This window comes from Periplaneta americana, chromosome 2 (assembly GCF_040183065.1).
Source record: "Periplaneta americana isolate PAMFEO1 chromosome 2, P.americana_PAMFEO1_priV1, whole genome shotgun sequence".
Taxonomy (NCBI): Eukaryota; Metazoa; Arthropoda; class Insecta; order Blattodea; family Blattidae; genus Periplaneta; species Periplaneta americana.
In genome coordinates, this window is record NC_091118.1 from 61878338 (window position 1) to 61895608 (window position 17271).

Consider the following 17271-nt stretch of genomic DNA (forward strand, 5'->3'; position numbering starts at 1 on the left):
CACTCTGTTGTATGCACCACGTACGCAAAACCTTTAGCGGACTCATCCCGTATTTTGGAATCGGCTTACCCCTCGTCCAAAAACACTGAGATCGTCCACTTCAGTTCTATGAATATTTGTCGCCGAACGTTTGCGCTCTTGTACGAATACGGCACGCTGCACCGTAAACTTAACCCCGGCAGTGTTCATGATGACAACGATACGCAAATAAATGATAGCAAAATGAGTCCGAGGTCCAACGCCGAAAGTTGGCCAACGATTCTGCTTCAATTGATTGAGGGGGAAAACCTCGGAATAAACTCCAACCAGGTTTTGAACCCGGGTGTCCACACCTGTGGAGTAACGGTTAGCGCGTCTGGGCGCGAAACCAGGTGACCCGGGTTCGATTCCCGGTCGGGGCAAGTTACCTGGTTGAGGTTTTTTCCAGGGTTTTCCCTCAACCCAATACGAGCAAATACTGGATAACTTTCGGTGCTGGACCCCGGACTCATTTCACCGGCATTATCACCCTCATCTCATTCAGACGCTAAATAACCTATGATATTGATAAAGCGTCGTAAAATAACCTAATAAAATAAAAAAAAATAAATTGAACCCGGGTACACTAGTTTCACAGTCAAACATACTAACCATTACTCCACAGCGGTGGACTCTTTGTCGTGTTAAAAATGTTTTTTTATGCTAACTGATCTCCCTTGTAGAATAGTTCCGCATTTAAAGGAATCAGTTTCGTAACCTTTCTGTGTCCCATCCTCTGTAGCTCGACACCAGTTTCGAACGGAAAGACATGCAAAGATAATCAGCATGTTGATTAAAGTCATTTCCTTACGAAGTTAAGAATAGGGTAAAGAAGTCGAATATATTTTTTACCCTGGAAACCTATAAGCACTTCGATCCCTGAAGATGGCAGATCGAGTCGTCGAAAAATTGGAAGCAACATTCCAACTCACATGACCGAGAACCCAGAGAAGAGTTATTCCATATCCATCGCCGAGAAAGCCTCAAATCTTACCATTTTTTTACCCCTTTCAAAAATAGTATAAGCTTCTAGGAATAACATTTTATTTGTTCATTTTATCATATATTGAGTGCAATATACCTGAGGAGTTTCATAACTGTAGTATAGAAATGAAGTACTGGTATTTAAACTACACATTATTAAAAATGTTACCAAATGTTGTGTTTTGAAAATGGGTGCATAACATAAGACCGTCCAATTGCAGAGAGTTTCTTTTAATCGTCTCTGTTATAAAATGTAGGTACCGTACCGAGTTTCTTTTAACAATAATCTCTGTCATAAATGTACGTACAGTACAGCGTCTCGTTTAGGCACAGTGAAAACGTAAACGAAGTGGAGGTAACGTGTGGGGGGAGGTCGAGCCGCACGATAAACACGAGGGATGCACAAGGTTTTAGTTACAACGTTTATGGCGGAGCATTAATTAAAATTATATTTTCCAAAAACACGCAAAACAAAAGAACACAAAGTGCATAACGTTATCGTATACATATTTTAACAAACAAGTAATTGTAACGTTGAAATAATTCAATATAACAAATGAAAATTTTCCACTTACATGATATTCCTTTCAAGCAGCATTTCTCTGTATGACTAACATAATATCACCGTCTTCTGTGGCCGAATTAACAAAACTACAGTATATTGGTCAGAAGTGACAACACTATTGCCTAATCATAATCATCCCTTCTCAAAGTTCAATTTATTCAGGTACAGTAGCAAAATTTGATTTGTTATATTGAATTATTTCAACGTTAGAATTGCTTATAATATATTCATATATGAGGCCTGGCCATCCTCATTGAATAATCAAGACTATTTGTAGTCAACTTATAGATACCTATTATAGTTACAATTGCTTCTTTGTTAAAATGTGCATATTATAACGTTACGAAATTTGTAACTAAAACCTTGTGCATCCCTCGTGTTTATTGTACGGCTCGTCCTCCCCCCACAAGTTACTGTCATCCTCTGAGGAGTTTAGTGCTGAGAGGAATGCGGTTCCGACTAGCCTAGCGCGGTACTGGAGTGGGAGGGAACAGTGACAGCGGGAGTCTGGAAGGAATTATAATCATACTGAAAACATTTCACTCGTATATAGAGTACCTAACACGTGCACACAGTCACACACTATTACAAACTGAAGACTGCATATTTTTGGACGATTAATACTTCCCACTCCGCTCCGCTCGGCTTGGCTGTAGCAACAAAAGAATCTACCTGCAACCCCCCGCACCGATGGCAAGAATACCTCAGGTCCCAGCGCTAAACTTGTCGGAGGAAGACAGTATCTGCACTTTGTTTACGTTTTCATTGAGCCTAAACGAGACGCTCTACTGTACAAAGTTTCTTGAACTGGGCTAATAATCTCTGACATAAATGTACGTACCAAATTTCTTGAATGAATAATACTTATTACTTAAATGCACATACCAAAACATCCAGCAGCACAAATGAGAAGAAGTTGAAGAAGCATGACTTCAAGATATTCTGTTCAGGGATCTATCTCTTAGCATCAAAGTCATCTATAGCAAAGTTGAGCTTTTCTGAAATTAATAAGATATAATGAAAGAAAAATCGTAGCTTTGTTTTGCTAGGATGTAAATAAAATTAACACAATACTTGCTAAACATGAATATTTACTGTGTGAGGATTGAAATTGTACCTTCAGAGACTATGGTGTCTGTGCCCACAGGACGAGGGTCTACATAAATGTATAGCTTGCTTCATTTACGCGGACTCGTGACAAGAAGCCGTGTGAGCGGGTCTATTTTTACAATTATTATGTCTGTAAATTCCGAAATATTTACCCAATCAGAAATATAATTTAGTATTTGAAAAGGCCATGGTTTCTCACACATTTTGTACACTCCATCCTATCTAGATCAGCTGTGACCAAAGCGGGTGTCGTGATTAAAGTCTGTGTGATGTATTTCGTCTCACTGTGAAAAAAGAGAGAAAGGAGGTATGTCTTACTTCGTCTGTGTTATGGCGATGGGGCAGTGGAGCAATGCCGTCCATCCATCCAGTGGAGGAAGGGACTAGTTGATACATTAACAAAATATCTCTCTTCGTACTGTCTAGTTCCGTCACTGAGCTTGTCTTTCAAGAAATTGAGTTCCGGTAGCCTGTACAATAACAAGGTTTTGAAAGGAATCCTGAAAATTTACAACCCTCCTATAATCTCCACCCTCATTTGAAGGGACTTGGTTTTATTGCTACTGAGACAAGATAAACCTTACCAGGTATACATCGCGTAATCACAAACATTCAAACGGGTACGAGGAGTTTCCTGTCTGAGCGCCAGCTCTGAAACCGCGGCAGGAATGCGGCGTGGAACCCGCTTGACCAGCTATGGGGACTATAAGCAAAGTAGGGAGGGAACGTTCCTACTTACCCCACATTCGTTTGATTGACAGGCGAGGGGTAACGCAGTTGTTTTGCTAAGTCAAGTGCAGTGGTGGACTCGACACACCTTGCGCATCAGTAATTTCTCCGCTCTTATTTCTCGTTTTAAAATCTTTACAGTATTTTGTTTACAGGAAGTACACGTATCATACAATAATTATGACGGCCACCTACTGTCATTAGGCAAATTATATATTTTTCAATTGTATAACCATTCCTTTATCATGTGCACGAAAAATGTTTGAACTGCCTTGTGATCGACATAATAAAGTATTTCTTTTTTAAAAACAATAAAGAAAAAAGCAAAGCTCCATTGTCATTTAACTGCACAATATATTAAAAGTGTGTGGATGTGTGTGTGTATCTAATGCTCTGGATTTAACAATGAAGTCATCATCCTTCTTGCTTCCCAATATTTTCATGGAAGGTCCACAAATGTCCTAAGAGTTTCACAATTAGCCAGGTGCTCCATCTCCATGGCCTCTTCTCTGGTGCACAGTAAGCATTTAGGTGAATTCAGTACTCCAATGCGATGGAGGTGTTTACTGAGGCAATAATGACCAGTAATCAATCTAAACATGGCCACGGCAGATTTTCGAGGTAGATCAGGAATTAGTTTTGGATCTTTGAATGATTCTTTCCATTTTGAATTTTGATGTTTTGCCTGTTCGCTGTAACTTATTCTTTTTATGACTTGTTTATTGATTCATATGGGAAATTGAAATTTGTTTTTAAGTTGATATAAGTTCCTTTCTTTGCTAACATATCTGCTTTCTCGTTACCGTTCAGTCCGCAGTGGGCCGGGATCCATTGGAAGACCACTTTTTTATTTAGCATTTGAATTTGTTTTACCATGCAATGAATTTCTTTTACTTTTTCCATTTTAGGGGATGTAGTTGAGCTGATGGACTGGATTGCAGCTCTGGAATCAGACAGGATGATTATGTTTTTGCACTGGTTTAGCCAAACAAATACATTTTGAAGTGATGTATAAATGGCTTCAACTTCGCCATCAAAATTTGTTGTGTACTTGCCAACATTTTTATAAAGAGAAAAGTATTGGCAAGTAGCTCCTGCTCCAGCTCCTTCATTTTGATCCATGAGAGATCCATCAGTGTAAATGTACAGTTTCCCTGGAAAAGGATGAGACGATTGAATATTCCTAAGTCTCAGATGTAAGACACTGCGCATGATCGGAGACCAGAGCACCGATACACAAGATAACGAATATTGAGTTACTTAAATTCAGGCTATTTGGTTTGTTACTAGCATCGTTCCGAAATTCAATTAAAAAACTGCAAAAAATATGATATTACGTAAATAAAAGATAAATATATACATAAATCGTGTAGTTAAATCGACAGTGGACCTTCATGACTAGATCGACACTCCGCACAGAAAGGAAAGCTTTCATGTCGTTTCCATAGCTCAGACGGTAAGACTTCTGCGTGTTGTGTAGAAGAATGCGAGTTCGATTCTTAGTCTACACAACAATTTTTTTTGTCTAAATAACGTTGAAATAGCTAAGTCACGTTGAAATATAGTTTCACAAAGTCCTGAGATTAAGTGTTAATGATCGCAAACAATACAAAATTACAAGTTATAATATTATAAACGTTAATCTAATGAATGCATTTATACACACACATATATACAATGTAAATGCATATATATTAAAAACTAACAATTAAAATGAAATTTAAAAAAATATATAATAATAGACAAACTTTTACAAAGGTTTAGAGTCCTTAGGCTATGTCATTTGTTGAGTAATTATTACAATAATTTATTAATAGCTTTCCCATATGTGTAAGAAATGCACTCGCACAAAACAATTTTTGTTAAAAGTATGGCTTTGGATTATTTCATTCTCACCCCTGCAGTTAATTTTAACTATTTTATCTACGTGTTTGCATTCAATTTTATTCATGTTATGATTGAATGTATAAGCACTGTTGCAGTTATTGACTAATTACATATATTAATAATAATTATTAAATACATCTGTTAAGTAACCAATTGCAGTATCTTTTGCAAAATCTTGAATGTTTCAGTTGTCAATAATATTTCTGTACTATATACTATAATACGTTAAAAGAATTTGCAATAGATTTGGGATCCTGTACTTTATAATCATTGGTTTTAATGAAAAAATATTTTCTTTCTTAGGATATCTACAAGTTTAAATTTAATAATATTACGAATAGGTTTAATTGCATTATCTGAATTTTGTACTTTTCTACTCAAATATATTCTATTTCCCTCTTTCATAATTTTTATAAATTACACTGTACTTCTTGCAGTATTTAAGAACATGAAGATCATTACATTGCAACTCATTACATATTGATTCTTCTTTTTAATACATGAGATTTTGAAGTCCCTGCGTTATCTACATGTTTTAACTTTTGAATTTTTTCACAACATTGAGTGGAGAACATCCACTGAAGTGATTATGAAATTAAGTGAAAAATTCAATATATTTACTCTTAATATCAGTAGTACCAGTATCATATATGTTTTTCCAAGATTCATTTTGTAGACATAAATGTAAATAATCACTAGATACAGCAATTACGATCCTTTCTTAGTTTTAAAATAATATTTTGAAATTGTTCAGTGACATTGGAAACACATAGGATTTGTTTATCATGGTCAGACAAGCCATTGATTATAGGTTCTGTCGAATAGGAATTCAGTCTAATTCTGTGTACAAAACGTTTATCAATGGCTGTGTTACTTCAGCTTGTATGCTATGGGAAAATGACCCTACGAATAAGGTTTCCAGTTTCAAGGAGTGAATTTAATTTACTTTTACGGAAAAGTTCCGAGAGATAATCTATGTTTATGTCACTACAGGTCACAAATTCCATATGAGATTTCTAAAGTCTTTTCTTTACAAATTCAATGTTGGCTATAAATATTAATAAATAATGTAAGAAATATGAATGATTGTAGTTATAAGTCTGATTTACATTATAAAAAGCAAGAAGTTACATTCCTCGGCAAGATTCGAACTTTCGATGTTTGGTTTTGTCGTCCAACGCACAACCACGGACCTATTCAATGCTTATGTTAATAACATACAATTTAGCTGTAGCAATGTGGTGTCATAACTTGGGGTTTGTTTATTTAATGTAATTAGATTTAATTTGATTAGTTTCGCAACAATTGGACTTCCTGTTATATCCTGTTATTTAGATATTTAATTTAGGGTTGATTTATTAACTCTTACTATGCAAGATGCCTCTTATTTCAATAATTCTATATCATGTTAAATAGTCATTGTCTACACTAAAGTATTATCGTCATCTCTCATTTCTCATCGCAATGGCGAACCGACGTGACATGAGACAGCGAGTTATAGCTCTAGTTGAGGCTGGATATGGGGCTAGATATGCTGGCCGTTTGGTCGGTGTTCCTGGAAGTACAGCCGCGAGATGGGTTCATCGTTACCAACATTTTGGGGAGGTCGAAAATCGCCCTATTCCTGGGCGTCCGCGGATTTCTTCATTGGAAGAGGATGCTCTTTTAACCGAGACAGTTCGACAGGACCCCTTTCTGACTGCTAACGAAATAAGAGCAGCATCTAACTTTCCCGGCTCTTCACAGACTATCATCAGCAGGTTGAGGAACCGCGGTATTAGGAGCCGGAGGGCTGCGCAAATGGAAATATTGGGGGAAGCACAAGCTGTCGACCGTCTTGCCTTCGCTACCAATCGAGTGGATTTCGATTGGAGAAATGTAATTTTCTCCGACGAAACAACCATCTCGAGTGATTACGAAGGTCCTGTCCGTGTCTATCGTGAGGATGGTCTCCGACATGATCAGCGCTATGTGCACCGACGTGAAAGATCGGGGCGCTTTAGCATATCGTGTTGGGGGTGGATGTCTTACGATGGACCTGGCGTTATAGAACGCATCGATGGCCGGTTTAATGCGGAAACTTCCGAGCACATTCTGGAAAATATATTCCTTCCCTCCGCCCGAGAACGTTTTCCCGAAGGAACATTGCTGTTCCAGCAGGATAAACATCCCGTGCACTATGCTGCAAGCATTCAAAGATGGTTTCAAAGGAGACCCGAGATCGAAATCATTAACTGGCCTCCGAAGTCACCTGATTTGAATGTCATCGAAAATTTATGGGCGGAATTGAAAAAGAGAAGGATAGCCGCCTATGCCCACCGACGCCCTCGAAATCGAGACGAATTGTGGGATCAAGTTGTTGACACCTGGGAAGATCTCGCCGGGGATCAGAACTTATTCCACAATCTCGTGACATCCATGCCGGATCGATTTAGAGCTGTAATAGAAGCTGATGGCATGTGGAGAAGATTTTAAGTTAACAGGTCTCTTTTTGTTTCTTATGATTTTTGTTTGAGGAAGAATACTTTTAACTTCCAAGTAAGATTTATTTTTTTTGACGAGGTTCAGCCCACTTGTAAGACCTAGAAATTGGGCATAAATTATTCCATATTTTCCGACAAATTAGACAGTCGAGGAACTCTGAACAAATTAATTACACCTCAATAAAAAAAAAAGTTTTACCTGGGATCGAACACGAGCCGTTTCGGTTATACAATGGAACCGGCACGCTACTATATGAGCTACCGAGACAAGACAGTGATAGCAGCAGTCCAGAATGTAGATCCCTTAGCAGGCATTTGCCATTCGGTACAGTGAAGCAATGATATTTTGGGACTCGAGCTATGTTGTGAAATCCTGGCCTTAAATGACAGTGTTATTCGTGATCCTTATTCTGGTCCTTGTCCTTGTGGTCCTTGTAACAATTATTGTACTATCTGTCATGTTATGTATCCCTACGTCGATATCGAGTGAACCGCGCTGTAGAACTTTAACTTCCGACGACCAAGAATCGTCTCATTCTTTTTCAGGGTAACTGTACAACCAGTCCTTTTGTGGATATTTTCTATTAATTGTTTGTAGGGCAATGGCTTGTGCTATTTCTGAATTTATATCTTTTTTGTTGAAGACTTCATCAAGATCAAGGCAGCAATCTACTTTGAAGTTATTAAGTGGATTATATCGATTCATCAAGTTTTCCTTTTCACTTGGTATTTTTAGAATTTGCCTAAGCTTTTCTACCTCTTGTATGTATCCATTTTGGGCACTCAATGTAAATTTAGAATCTTTGTATTTACTCCATTTATTCCAATTTGGAAGCCTTTTTAATTTTTCATAGGTTAAAAGGGCTTGTGTTTCAAGATCTGTTACAACTGGTTTATTAGATGTGATTATTTGCACGGCTTCAATTGGAGTAGTTTTGATTGCACCAGTGATGAGACGTAAAGCTTGGTTTTGAGTGCGTTCTAATATCTGTTTGTGGTTGATGAGGTTATTAGTGCTTCACCACAGTACGTTAAGATAGGCTTTACGTATGTGTTGTGGGTTGTGTTGAGTGTACTCCTTGAGCTACCCCATTTCGTTCCTGCAGTCTTTTTAGTAATTTAAAACGATTTGTTGTCTTTGTTCTGATCTGTTCAATGTGATTTCTCCAGGTGAGCTTATTGTCGAAATGTATATCCAGGTATTTTGCATTTTCAGTTCTTTGTAACTTATCATCTCTATAGTTTAGATTTATTTTCACTGGTTTCTTTCTTAATGAGAAGAGTTGAAAGTTTGTTTTTTCTGTGTTCACTGACATATTATTTGAACACCAAATTTCAAGTGCCACTAACGATGACTGGATGGAATTTTGAAGTTTCTCTACTGCGTTGGTTTTATGTGACGTCCAAATAACCAAATCATCAGCAAAGAGTGCTGTTTTAGTGCCATGTTTTTCCAGCTCTTGTGGTAGGTCGTTAATATATATGTTGAATAGTGTTGTGCTTAATACTGCACCTTGAGGTAAGCCCAAGTGAGTTTGTTTATATTTAGAACTTGCTGATCCATAAGTTGTAGAACAAAATCTTTGGGTGATGAACTCAGATATCCATCTTAACATATTGGATTTTATGCCTAATTTCTGGAGCTTTGTAATCAGATTGTATCTCCACACATTATCATATGCTGATTTCAAATCGACGAATACAGCTAATGTATCTTTCTTTTTGTTAAATCCATCCTTAATAGCTTGACTTAGTAAAATTATTTGTTCTCTTGTTGAGTGGTCTCTCCTAAATCCGGCTTGCTGTGTTGATAGAAGATTGTTTGTTTCTAAAAACTAGTTTAATCGCTCTGATATCATCCTTTCCATGATTTTAGCTAAGTGGCTTGTTAGTGATATAGGTCTGTAGCTTTCAATATTGTCTGTTGTCTTTCCTGGTTTCAATATTGGAATAATATTGCTTTTTTTCCAATTTGCAGGTACGGAGATGTTCCAAACATAGTTATAGAAGTCAAGTAATGCATTTCTTGCTTTAGTGTCTGTTTGATGAATTCTGGGTGGATATTGTCTGGGCCTGGGGCTTTTTTGTTACTAAGTTTGTTAATAGCAGTTTCTAGCTCTAATAGGTTAAAGTTGTGGTAGAAAATTTCATCAGTAGTGGTAACATTTTGATTCTGAACCTGCATTTTCTTCTTAATTTCTAATTTCATCGACTTCTGTAGCTTTCTATGTTGTCTTGAGAGTTTAGGAGCAATGCTCAACATAATAAATTGTTTCTTTTTAAAACCAATAAAGTAACTAAGCTCCATTGTCATTTAACTTGAAAGATTTAAACACAATATAATTATCAACAAAATCAATTGTTTCTCTTTATAAATACTAAAGAAAGTAAAACTAAGCTCCACTGTCGTTTAACTTTAAAAGATATTAAACAAAATATATGAGATATGAATGAAACGAAATACTACTGTAGGCCTATACTGCTGGTTTTCATTTTTTTTTTTTTTGTTGATTGCCCTCGAAATTTCTTATTAACTATAAAGGATATATTTGGCTCTAAAATAGAACAACTCAACCGTAATACTGAAACTAAGTGCATGTCTGTGATCCTAGGCCTGGAGATACTTTTGGTCATATTCATTTTGAAAAGAAAAACAGCTCACAACAGTAAGTTGATCCAAACATAGATACAATACGCATTGCAAATGTGCGCAGATTAAGTAATTGCTCCTCTGGTAGGTTTTTAAAGATATCTAATCCATTTGTTCCTAAACACTTTAGTCGAGTGCTCTTTTGCATCTCTTTAGTGGCTCTGATGCTTGGGTAACATCAAATACAAATGGATTATTGAACAGACACATCTCCATGTCCATTGCAGTTACTTCTGAAAATCTTTCCTGGAAAGAGAACGCATCAAGTAGGCCTAATATGCACTCAAAGTTTTAAATAAGTTCAGTTCCAGATAGGCTACTTAATAAAATAGTAAGTATCTAAATCCTGAAAATACCATAAACATATCTTGTTTTGTATCTTTTCACAAATATTACGAAAATAGCTTTTAAAACTCTAAATAAATACTTGTAAGATCACCGAAGTCCGCTTTATGCTTCCGATCAAAGTGGCGTTTAATATTGAAGCGTTTTATATGCGCAATTTTAAACCTACATATTAAGCAACAGACTTTCTTCTTTTTGTAAGTAACAAAAAATTCTTTCTGCCACTCTTCCTGAAACTGACGTCTCGAGATCGAAGCCATACCCGCCACTGAATGAAGCGTGTCTAGAGAAGCACCAGGCGGAGGAGAGGGTCGGTGGAGTGAGGTAAGGCGGCTTTGAGTGCAATGGCCCTTCGGAGCCATTTTTCCCCATGGTTGCGCTAGACTGTGCTATACTTGCTGAGTCACGTCCCCCTGGTCTCCACTTCCTCACACGGCACGGTTTCAGAGGTGGCGCTCAGATAGTACATTGCTGTGTTTTTCATTCACGTACTGAAAGCAAGCAGTGGCGGTATCATGTCGCTCTACAAACTCTGTCTCTACAAGCAGTAAGAAGTGGTTTCGTAAAGAATGAGAAGGAGAACTTCTTTGTTGTTCTGTCGGACAAAATGTAATATGTTTATTTTGCTCAACAGTTCAATTAGGAGTATATAGAAACACTGCCATGGTGAATAATGTATTATCATTATCATTATTATTATTATTATTATTATTATTATTATTATTATTATTACTGACCACTAAGTATGTGTTTCTATAATTCTTCTGTATGTGCATGAATATTGATATTTTTAGATCTTCTCCCTAGAAGGATAAAATTATTAGGTTTTATCTCACTTTTAATCTTCTTAATCTTCAGATGAGGATAACTATTTATTAGTTATTCATTTAATAATAATATTGTAGAAAAACTGATTCAATATTATGGACCAACGAACTGTTAAACGCCAGGAATTGACATGTCTTAAATCATAGCGAGGAAGAGAAAGACGAGATAAATAAATGTAAGGAAGTCAGCTACCTAATGGGGTTTGAAATATCTCGTGCTCTAAAGCCTTTTAATAGAACAGAATTTCTCATAACCTCATGTACCAAGAGGTTATATTATAGATATTGAACCAGTTGATCACTTTTAAATGTAGTTGGGTATGGAGAAATTGAGGTTATATGATTATCCCAATCGTTTTAAAAATTTATCCTTTTGATTGTATATAATATAATGGATAAATTATTTTAAGTCTTGCATTAACATTATAATATTGAGCCATAGAATAAAAATTAATGAAACATAAGTATTCGGAAAAACATTGGAAAATAATTACAAAACAAAACAGTTGTTCAGACAGGATTTTACACAAGATTAAGTACTGATAAACAATGGTGTTATTATTTAAATCGTGTAATAACTACATCATTTATAATAAGATGGAGAAACTACCGCCAGATTGCTGTTATTGTATCATGCGCACGCGCAAACCTACGACGTAGAGGAGAAAATATCAGCCACAGAGTACTGAATACGGAGCAGATTTCGATAGCGATATTTTGTCACAGATATTTCGCGTCATCAGTCACAGGTTTATCTGTGACAAAAAATACCTGTGGCAAAATATCGGTTTGTGAAATATCGGCCATCTCTACTCAGAAAGAAGCTCGCGCATGTTGGTGCCACGAGTTTGCGATCGGGCTCTATGAGTGTATGCATTATGATTTGCAAATTGTGTGTGTATTTGTATCTGTCGAGAATGTTTTATACTTCACGCAGGGCATAGGGTAACTACGTGCAGCCATATTTGAGCTACTTTTTACCTAAAGTAGACGAACAAGTTGTGAAACTGAAGTATTAACTACATCTGGTCTTTCTTTGTGAGGAATGCAAACAATTATTTGTTTTATTTTGGCATCGTACAATGAAATATTTATATATACGTATGTAGACCAGTTGGCTGTAACTATTTTGGTACAATATTTTTATATTATTTTGGATACAATATTATTATTTGCTAAACAAAACTAACACTGAAAACTACGCCAATAAAACACAGTACACCTAACTTCTTTAACAGTAATAATCAAGACTGAAAATTCACACGGATTAAATTTCAACAAAGCAAGATCGTCCGGCAGATTCCGCTAAGCGAATTGTGTCGCCAACTACCCTTTCATATATACAAGGTGGAAGTGAAATGACCCTGCAGATTTACAGAGCTAATAACTCATGATGTAATAACAAAAAAGTGTAACAGCATATGGATGAAAAGTCCATAATTTTCTCAGAAAAAGAAATGCCCCCTCCCAAATATTTAACACCTTGTTATTCAGTAATTATTGTGAGTAGGATTGTTTTATTTGTCCATATCGATATAAAATCTCATAAAGGATTATTTATCCCTTTGGCGTATTTCAGTAGCGTGAACGATTTTCGTGTAAATTTAATTTTAAAATCACTAATTTGAAGCCACTGATCTATGCGACCAGTTTGGAACATTGTAGCCAGAAAGGGAGATTGGAGGTAATTAACTGAGATAGATAGACCTCGGTTCGTTGACCTGGTACATCTGCATTACGAGAAGGAGGAGCAGTGTGTTAGTGACAATGTTTCCGGATTGCTGAAACTTCAAACTTAATTTTCTAATTAACCGTGCATTTAATCACAAAACGTAATATAGGTTTTCTATTTATTTAAGTGTACTCTATCGTCCCTTTTAATCTTTGCAGGATTATTTCACTTTCCACCCTTTGTGTATAATACCAAACTTTAAAGAAACAAGTACTACTACTATTACTGCTAGTACTACTACTGCTGCTGTTGCTAGTACACTACTACTACTGCTAGTATTACTACTGCTACTACTACACTAGTAGTACTACTACTGCTACTACTATACTACTACTACTACTACCATTACTGCTAGTATTACTACGACTGCTACTACTACTACTACTACTACTACTGCTGCTGCTAGTACTACTACTGCTACTACTAAACTAGTACTACTACTGCTACTAGTACTACTACTGCTACTACTACACTAGTACTACTATTACTGCTAGTACTACTACTGATACTACTACAACACTACTATTACCACTACTGCTAGTATTACTACTACGACTGCTACTACTACTACTGCTGCTGCTGCTACACTACTACTACTACTACTACTACTACTACTGCTGCTATACTACTACTACTGCTACTACACTACTACTGCTACACTACTGCTACTGCTACTACTCAGAGGCCACCGGCGGACGTAGGGTTCGCCCTTGCGTAAGCGACACTGGCGCTGTGTACAGATACTGTTAGCAGATAAAGGTTATGACACTGAATAAGAAGATAGCATAGTGAAAAATAGAGAAATATTTTGCACTGATACGTTACCTCTACGATACAGTCGTGCTTCACTTTGCAGTAATAGACAAACCTTTTATTCTTGTGGTTCCGACAGATTTTGCCTTCCCTGAGTTGACAGCGCTTCCATCTCTGTGAATCAGATGTTGAATGTACGAGTTCAAGGATAAGGCGGCGTGACATCATCACGTCTGCAAACTTTCCTCGTTTGATAAGTGACGGACTTGGCAGGGATGCACGAGTCTTGTTATTGCAGTGCGACGTTGTGTTAACGATATCAAAAAATATTTGAATGTAAGCTAGTTTGCATAATTAATAAAAATATTGAATTCCTGCAATCATAGAGCAGGAAATAAAAAATTCTTTCGACGTTCTGTTCATATGTACGCTCCTACAGAACGATGAATGGCCCCGGCATAAAATTGCATGATGTTGGCTCGTTTTCATGCCTTGGTGTAAGATTCCGTTCTGCTTTGTTAGCTAAGAGATAAGCGATCCTAGGGCTGTAAAACTTGAGGCCCTCGTTCGCATTAAAGACAGTCTATAAATTCTGAGTCCATGCAACAAATAAAAGAGATCAGAATGAGTGCATTTTGATCCTATTTTGTTTAAAATGTCTGCCAGGACACTCGTAATCTTTAAATACCCAGCTGCCAGGGAAAGGGCTAATGAAATGATTCTCCACAATATCACAACATCCTTCAAGCTTTATAAAACTAAGTACAGCTCGATCAACGTTATTGGCTCATGTCCTTGCTTGTTTGGCTGGTGAGCGATCTGTGTATGTTATGACTGTTTCAACGTAAACGATAACGGAAAAATTGTTACAATAGGCCTACACAAATTTAAATGTGAGCATTCGTAATTAACGAGAAGCTTACCGGAGCCCGGGACGGGAACGGGAATGTGAAGGTTGGCGAACTTTGCCGTTCTCGTTTCCGACCACAACCTACTAGATTCACTCTGTCATCATCAAAAAGCTACTTGGTCGTCGTATAGTTTTTAGGAAGGAGACCTTGACGTAGTTTCTTCATCTATTGCTTGTAACTAACCCAGAAATGCAATAGAATCATTTTCAAGATATGTTACGTCTGTAATATTTTTACTTAAAACAAATGAAAATTATATATCAATTCGGAAGAAAATGTCAAATTTCACCGTTTTATCCCCACATCTCGCCAAAAAATTATAAAAGAAATTGTAAAAAATAAATTGTAGAAATTGTAATATATTGTAATCTTGTAAAATTTTGACTTGTTCCACATCTTAAAGCTTCATTGCTAATGTAAGATCTATGGAATTTAATAAATGAAATGAAATAAAATTAACATCAAATATTTCTGAATTATTCAATCCTATTTGCAATTTGCCAGAATGTCATAATATACTAGTAGTTTCAAAAATTCATTCTTCAGAACAAGATCGTATTTTCGAACCTAGCCAAATAACACAAAGGCCCTAGAAATCCTATTTAATGCGGAAGCCTAAATGTCAACACGAGAAATGCTGTTGGAAATGTTTAGATTTATTATTTTTTTATTTGCAACATTGTTGTTTTCATTTATTACTTGTAATTTATTAAGCTTATGTTGCTGTAATACCCATAGTTGTGATGTGTATGAAGAAATATATCGAACATTTAAATGTACATTTATGCTGTAATAATTGTTAATTAAGTTTTTGTACATTAGCATGTTGACTGACAATAATGTTCTGAAATATAGGAATATCCTTTTGTAGTTTTTTGCCCTTCAAATTAAAAATATTTGAGTTTTACTTTAAATATTCCTATCCCACGAGTGTTGAAATGGAATAACAATGGCGGCCGACTCGGTAATTGCTCTACTCTACTCGTACATCCACGGACTCTGGCACGGCCTAGCTCTGGACGCAGTGACGCAAGCCTTTCTTCCTTCATATCGGTGAATCCCCGCACATGATGCAAAGATAACCCTTCTTTGTCTGTGATCCACATTTCTCCAGTTCAGTTCATACATTTTAAAACTATCGAACAGTAAAGGCTCATTCACAATAAACCGGGAATGGAAACTACGAGAACGGGAACGGAAATATTGTTAAAATAAATGTAGACTTGTTTAAATGTGAGCATTCACAATAGTTAATGGTGAATGCTCATATTTAAATACATTTATTTTAACAATATTTCCGTTCCCTTTCTCGTTGTCGTTCCCGTTCCCGTCCCCGGTTTATTGTGAACTAGCCTTAACGGTCATAAGTAAACACAAACATTAAATGGTATATCTGTATTTTTCCTTAAGAGTTTAATTCCAATGTACATGGCAAGGTGACATTGACCTCCAACAACACAGGTTGAGGAATTTGTTCAGAGTAACATAACTCCCAGCTGCTTGTAGGGTACAGCGTTGCAAGTTTTCACAATTCACGTATTTTAAAATGTACGTTTTTCTGAAAAACTGTTTAAAATATTTCAAAATGGTATTTTACTTTTTTGTTGCTCTTTACTCAAGGGATCACCCACCAGAATTATTGACATTACTTATGTGTGTGTTTTTTAGTAGGTTATTTTACGACGCTGTATCAACATCTCAGGTTATTTAGCGTCTGAATGAAATGAAGGTGATAATGCCGGTGAAATGAGTCCGGGGTCCAGCACCGAGAGTTACCCAGCATTTGCTCATATTGAGTTGAGGGAAAACCCCGGAAAAAACCTCAACCAGAAAAATTGCCCCGACCGGGAATCGAACACGGGCCACCTGGTTTTACAGCCAGACGCGCTAGCCGCTACTCCACAGATGTGGACTGTGCGTGTTTTCTGGTCATTAATTACTTACCTGTATTTTTGAGTTGTGTAATCTGTAACTACTAGAAACTTGTCAGCAGAATTTCGATTCGACCTGTACGGGCATGAGTAATAAAATTCTTACTTTTGTTATTTTATCTCAACTGCAATCTTGTAATTCACAGGGGCAGACATATATGCACCATGATGTCTGTTTATAGAGAACACTATATTTTTTTGTTTTCTTTTGTTTATGTTCTCTTATTTTCTTTACAATTAGAATTTTCTTGTGGCAGTAACATAAAAGCTAAGGACTTTAGGACCTGTGGGTAGACTATATTACGTATTTTTGTTTGATTTCGTTCATTGAATAAGAACCTTAAAC

At 36.5% G+C, this 17271-nt stretch overlaps 1 long non-coding RNA gene across 1 annotated transcript in view; it reads right to left on the reverse strand.

Moving 5' to 3' along the window:
• The window catches only part of LOC138694200 (uncharacterized), a 29030-nt gene extending 14584 nt beyond the window's left edge, over positions 1–14446 (reverse strand). Inside the window, exons 1-2 of the long non-coding RNA XR_011330845.1 lie at positions 14156–14446; positions 2453–2565 (exon numbers count right to left, since the gene is read on the reverse strand). This is a non-coding gene — a long non-coding RNA (uncharacterized lncRNA). The remainder of the gene's footprint in view (positions 1–2452; positions 2566–14155) is intronic.
• Between the last annotated feature and the right edge of the window lie 2825 nt (positions 14447–17271).